General features: G+C 34.8%; 1 protein-coding gene across 1 annotated transcript in view; it reads right to left on the reverse strand.

The window, feature by feature from the left end:
* SCEL (sciellin) overlaps window positions 1–6,349 on the reverse strand; it is a 50,129-nt gene extending 43,780 nt beyond the window's left edge. The window contains exon 1 of the mRNA XM_074860782.1: window positions 6,235–6,349. The gene's annotated coding sequence lies outside the window, so the exon portion shown is untranslated. The remainder of the gene's footprint in view (window positions 1–6,234) is intronic.
* Between the last annotated feature and the right edge of the window lie 327 nt (window positions 6,350–6,676).

Genomic DNA, 6,676 nt, shown 5'->3' on the forward strand with positions numbered 1-6,676 from the left:
CTGACGGGTCTCACAGCTTCAGCGGCCTGCAGCTAACTCGGGGGGTCCAGGACAGAGGCAGTTCTTCTGCCCTGCCGCAGTTTTCCAGTCACTGTCTTCTTCCCTTATCCCAAATCAGGTTAAAAAATGAGCCTTCAAGACTGCTGACTTAAAAAAAAAAAAAATTATTTGGGAGATGAGCCACTCTAAAGATTTCATGTTATGCTTTGAAACTGGATTTTGAATATCATCAGCTTTCCTAGAGAAAGACTCAAGCAGAACATAATGACATGTCAATGACAAAAAATTCCCCCTCGAGTGAAAAAAAAGCAAACCTATCATTGACTTGAGTGTGGACAAAACTGAGCCTCTTTAGCAAATGGATTCCTTTTCGAAAAGCAGCATTTTCCAAGAAAACAATGTTAAACTGGAAAGCTCCCAACCAGTTCCACTGGTCAGGCTTCTAAAATTTACAGAAGCACCGGAAAACAGTTTTTGTGACAGAAGCAGTTGTTAAAAATCAGAAACATTCCCAGTTCTATAGTCATTCACCTAAGAAAGAGTGGATTGAGAGACTGGAGCCTGTGGCTCTTTCTTTACTGACGGAAGGTGAAGAAGGTCAACAATTTTGGCAAAAGCTTAGAAAAAATACTAAAAGTCATACTGACAATGAAACATATAAAAGTAGTGGATGCCACAATGAATAGCACTTACAGCAGATTTTTCTTTTCTATCTTTTTTCTGACAGACAACTGCTAAAAAGTTTATGATTACCAAGAAAAGAAAGCAGGAAACCAAAATCTGGATGTAAACACAGATTTTTTTAGAAAATAAAGATATAAATACAAAAATAATATTGGAGTCCAAAAGTCTACATAAATCTTACCCATTTGTGAAATTCCAGATGTTTATAAGAGTTTAAAGTTGACTGGAATGTTGACTGGAAGGCTCTGACCCACACTCCTTTCTCTTAACCTTAGATGTTGGTATCAAGCATGCATTGGCACAGCGTGTGTAGAAAACATGTGACTGCTGGATATGGTTCCCACCCAACAAAAATATGCTCAGGGCTGTGGTGAGCCTTATTTATTTTGCAATAGGTTATAAAATATCTTTTTAAGCATATATGCACTGAATTTCCTAGAAACTGTTCAGGTAGGTTATCGAGCAATCAGTTTCAGATAATAACTAATCGTGCTATAAATCTTCCTGAACTGTCACAAGATGATAGAGAAGACTCTGATTTATTTATGTTTTCAGCTTAGCAACAGCTGGACATCTGATACTGGTTTGTATTTCAGTCAGTCCCAAGATAATAGGAAGCTTGATATTTCAGTATATTTCACAAGCAATGAGTGCTGGCAGTTCTTCATCTGGAGAAGAAGAAGTAGTTTATATAGAAGAAACTTGGATTTATTTTCTAATAAAGACTTTTAAAGCCATTTCCTAAGGGAACTGGATCATAAAACTTTGAAAATGGAGCCTTCTTTTGTGGAAATTAAACCAAATACAGTCATTCTAAGGCTTAGAATATCTTTCTAAAAATACACATTTTGCAATTTAAATATTTGTTATTAAAAATTACAGGAAACTTCTATATAGACTTCATGTTATACTATAGCCTTCCTTTCCATAGATGCATGATGGAATCTGAAATTTCTCACAGAACTGTCAAGGAAGTAACATACAACTTTGATAAAATGAGAAAGCCTCAGATGTTTGTTCTGAAATATAAATTATCACCAAAGTAAAAAATCCATACATTTTGAGGCTTGTCTTAAAATCTACAGAACAACTACAAATACATTAATGACACTGAGACACTGAAAATCAACTGGAAAGCAGGTTTGCAACTCCTGGTTTTATCCATGCATGACAAAAGAAAGTCCAGCAAGTGTGTTTCTTTCATCCTCCATCATTTAATTAAAACTCTGTTTTGTCTCTTGTCCTATAGTCATTTTCTAATGTTTTTAGGGCAAAAGAATACTTCTGTTGCACATGTATATGGCATCTGGAATAAACTACTACTTAGTCTCCCAGCCCAAAAGTAATATGCATAAATGAATATAAGAAACAGGCACACTCCCTTTTATAGTCAGCACTGAAAATGTGCCAGGCATTCTGAAATTTTAAACCCAGGCATGTTAGTCTTACAGAATACTGCCATATTGTCCTCAAGGTTTACTTCTTGCTTCCAAACTTTCAAGTTGTATATCAAAGATTAATCCATTAAAATTTAAAATGCAAATTTTTAAAAAAATCCTACTTTCATCTCTAGCACAGACAATCAAGAATCATCAGAGTAAGATTTAAATTTCAAGATCTTAGAAATGAAAAGAATCTTGCATAAACAGGCAGAATACAACTCATCAAAGCATTTTTTTCTTGGTCTTCACTGTTGTGAACTAAGTGTGTGTGTGTCTGTGTATGTGGAAAGAGGAATGAACAGAAGATTGTGAGGATCACATTAGTTTAAAAACCGTCACATTATTCACACAGATCAATGAACTGCTTATCTTCAGCCTATAGTTAGAGGGAGATTAAAAAAAAAGTTTTTAACTTCGTAAATGAAATTGTGAGAAAGAAAAGTTATAGGCTTCTATAGTATAGTATAGTAGTAAATTATGTTCAGGCATTCTTAATAAGATCTCAACCACTGAAGCAAAACAACTCAGCTGGAATGCAAAACAAAAACAAACAGGAATGCAGCTCCAGTGTAATTTGATTTTAAAAACAGCGTCAGGAAACTTTAAAAGAAAATTAAAACTGCCCCAGCCAGTCCAATGAGCAGTTCCCAAAAAGATTTAAGACATGCCAATCCTGGATTCAGACCCTCCCCCATTTTGGGGGGGAAATCCAAATACAATCCCAAAGATAAAACTTCAGACATGACTTCAGGGAAAGTCAAATGCCCCTCCAAGCTGCTAGCAAGTTATTCAGAAAACAGCACAGGTCTCAAATTCTATTTTTGTCACAAATAGCCATATTCACACTTCTACATCTCCTTTCCACATCCTGCAGTGACTGATCAGCAGAAGACCTCAGGCCTGCCTTAAATTCTCAAAACTAGACCTTCTAGTTTTCAGCTGGACTGAACACACCCATTCTCCCAACATAGAGTCCTCTTGCCTTCCTTCTTCTGTTTTTGGCTCTAGCTTTCTATGTAATTATGTTTCACATATATGCATTGCTGTATTTAAAAAAATACATAAGAATAATACAAACATTTCCTGTAAGAATCATGTTTTCCACATCAGACTGAACTAGTTATAAGCAAAAAAGTCTTTGTTCTTTGGCTTCTAGCTATGACAGTGATTAAGACCTTATTTATAAATATTCAGTTTATATGTATTTTGCTTTTAATAAACAATATTTCTTTCCACAGCTAAGAGGTACTGCATATCATCACACTGTATAATAAGTAATTCAACATAGTAGATGTTGAGAGAGTGTCGAGGGAGTGTCAAGTGAGGTACACCTCTCAAAAGTCAAAACATCTGGTTTTTATACTGAAGTTTTTTGATATAAAGCATGGCCAAATGTGAATGCCTAAAATATCAAACTTCCTACTATTATTAATGAACTGGGTGATACAAAAAGTTGTAGATGAACAGCTAGTTTAAAACAAAAAAGTGTCAGAATTTTCCCATCTTCCAACTACTTGTGCTGCATTGCTAAAGCAGCCTGGACTGTAGAGAACCCACTGAGTTTAGCATGTCCACATAAAATGCCAGCTGGAACAAACAGGTTTCTTACATATGGCTCTACACAGTCACAGCTTGCTGACTACTGTTTGCTATGCATCCTTAAAGTTTCAGCTTTTCAAAAAAGTCTAGTATCTGCCATATGAAGAAGAAAATAAACATATACTTTGTTCTTTCATTATCTCAAATATGAAACTTTCCACCAAAATTTCATCTCCTTGAAGGACTATTCTGCTCTGAAGTAAGCTGAACATTTATTATCTTGAGTGTACTCAGAGCTCCAAATTTTAGAATTATTCCATTAGAAATCTAATAAAAGGTTAAGAAATTAATTTTCCACATCCTTTGTGTTTTAACCTTGGCTTGCTTTCACTGCAGTCCAGAAGAAATTTTGGGTAGAATAACTATTTGTGAGAGAATAAAATGAAGGCTTACTTCAGCTTTATTTTTTAGTTTTGTTTTTTGGTATTTTATTCTCCATTGGAACTGTTAATGTTAATTCTATACTACATGGCTTATCTTTCATTTATATGAGATGAATGTGGAGAATATGACATTTTAAACGAAAGTACATTTGATCCTACTTAATCACAGTTTCAAAGCACACTATATTTCCTTGCGTTCAGTTAACAATTTTTATGTCAGGTCAGCAAACTTTGTTATTTTCCCCATCATTTCTGTTGAATATATCTGAATATCTGTGAACAAGCAACTGATTACAGTAATTCTGACTTGATATAGGATAAAGATCTCCAAGCCTTAGAAATAAGGCACTGTGAAGACATATCATTACAGTTGTTCTTCTAGACATTCATAACTGTGTGAGGTGAAATCTTTCTGGTTTGGAATTTAATACCAATTTTGTTGTTCTCTACATCCATCATTTATCCCCTCAGATATCAGAAGTGCTGTGACTGGGCTGTCAGATCTGGCTACCTATACTTCAACTCTAATAAGAATTTTTATCTCTAAACATGGCTTCACTTTGTGATTGCAGGTAAAGGCTGTTTTTCAAATCACCATCACAGCTAGAGCCACCAAAAGCTGTACTATCCTTCACATTTCCAAACTTGCTATTTTAGTCAAGCATATGAGCTCCTAAATAATAGCCCTAAAGACCCACTCAGGTGCAGATCTGTATGTATAACTGATGCTGCACTTTCTTTCCTCCAAAATTGTCACTATTGTCCACTGCAGTACCTCAAGACTGTAGGTCAGGACATGCGGTAGAAAGAACAATGGTGTTACTAACTCAGCACAGTACCAAGTGTGTACTTAGAGCTTAACAAATAAACACTGGAATATCATTTATATGCTTCAAAATTATAAGTAACATGATTCTGTTTATTTAGCAATTAGTTAGCCTTTTTGTCCTTTTTCTGAAAACTACACATAAAAAAACCTACGTTTATTTTACAGACATTGAAGGGTAACAAAAACATATTCCTAGAGTGATTTTTTTTCAATAGTTGCATATCAGAGCAATAGCCATATAATACATTTATAAACTTCTAAAATACTTTGTGTTTAAATGAGCATTTTTCTATACAGTGTAGGCCACAGAATTGATAACAACCCTCACAAAGAATAATAACATGTATGTGTGTAAAAGAGAAAACAGTCAAGGTTAGAACAGGCAAGGTAGGACTAGAGAACACGTGAATGTACGACAAAAATCATTCATCTATTTGTAGCAGAAAGAGCTCTCAGAACTGGTTTTTCAGGACGTGGGCGGAGGAGATTCTGTTTTGAAAGAAATTAAGCTTTGGAACTGTCACTAACGTAAAATCAGCTGCTAAGTCAGAACCCAAATTTCTATGTGTTTTCAAATTAGAAATATATGATCAGTTTTAAAAGGTGGACTTTTTTATAATAGAGTGTAGAAATGGGGTGATAATTTTAGATTCTTTTATTCAACTGATTGCTTTTTGATATATTTTTAATGAAGAATGCTTCCTGTTTATACAAGGGTTCCATTCATGGTACAGATAAGTCATTGTATCAAAGCAGAATCGGTATTTTTGCTATACCTTTAGAAAGGGTGGAAATGATTTCTTGATACTTCACAAGTAGTTTGTTCTTAAAAAACAAACTGTTGTTAATTTTTTTTTTTCAAAATCATATACTTGAAGCAAATACAAGTAAATGAAAATTTAATACTCTTTAATTGTTGATAAAAATTCCAAGGAAAGAATAAAGAAACAATAAAGTTAACCAAAGAGCAAAAATGACATTAAAACAGCTATTCATGAGAAGTGGTCTGAACAGTGAGTTTGTTATGAGAGAAATAGCACTAAAATAAATTACAATTAGAAATATAATGTGTGTAACAAAGTAATTAAGATAGTATGGCCAAGAGAACATTTCAGAAAGGTCTGGGGAATTTGAACACCTAAGAGCTGGGTTTTCATAGTCAAGTTCTCTACCCTTCTTGAAAATCAGATCCTTTGAAGTGGGATCCTTAGCTGGACACTAAAAAAATCACAAAACATCTAAAAAAGTAGGACTTTCATTACATGGTATATAAAAACATAGAAGTAAACACCCTTACCTAGGTATGGTAGAAGTTAGTGTCCTAACGTGGCTCAGCTGTGTGATAAGTCAACCTGGAGATATCTGGAAGTGAGGTACAATCAAAGCAAACAGAGAGCTGAACTGTCGTTCCCCATCCAGCTGTCTGAAAACTCAAGAGACTTCTCCTTCAGAGGCTGAGTCACTTAAGGAGGAGGTAGGAGGTGTGGAAAAGGGTGGCACCTTGTAGAAATACCAGATCAATTAAAAGTACCAGTGAGTTGTTATACATCTGTGCTTGCTGTACCTTTCAAGTGTGGTAGGGCTGGGTTTCACAAAATGAAATGCTTTTACAGACCTTGAAACAGAAAACCAAGCAATTACTCTTTGGAAGAAATATACTACACTCATTTGGATTTTCCACAGAAAAATACATTGCAGAGTTATAGGGCTGCTTCTCAGCTGGAGTGTTTCACATATTT

Source organism: Strix uralensis, chromosome 2 (assembly GCF_047716275.1).
Source record: "Strix uralensis isolate ZFMK-TIS-50842 chromosome 2, bStrUra1, whole genome shotgun sequence".
NCBI classification, from domain to species: Eukaryota; Metazoa; Chordata; class Aves; order Strigiformes; family Strigidae; genus Strix; species Strix uralensis.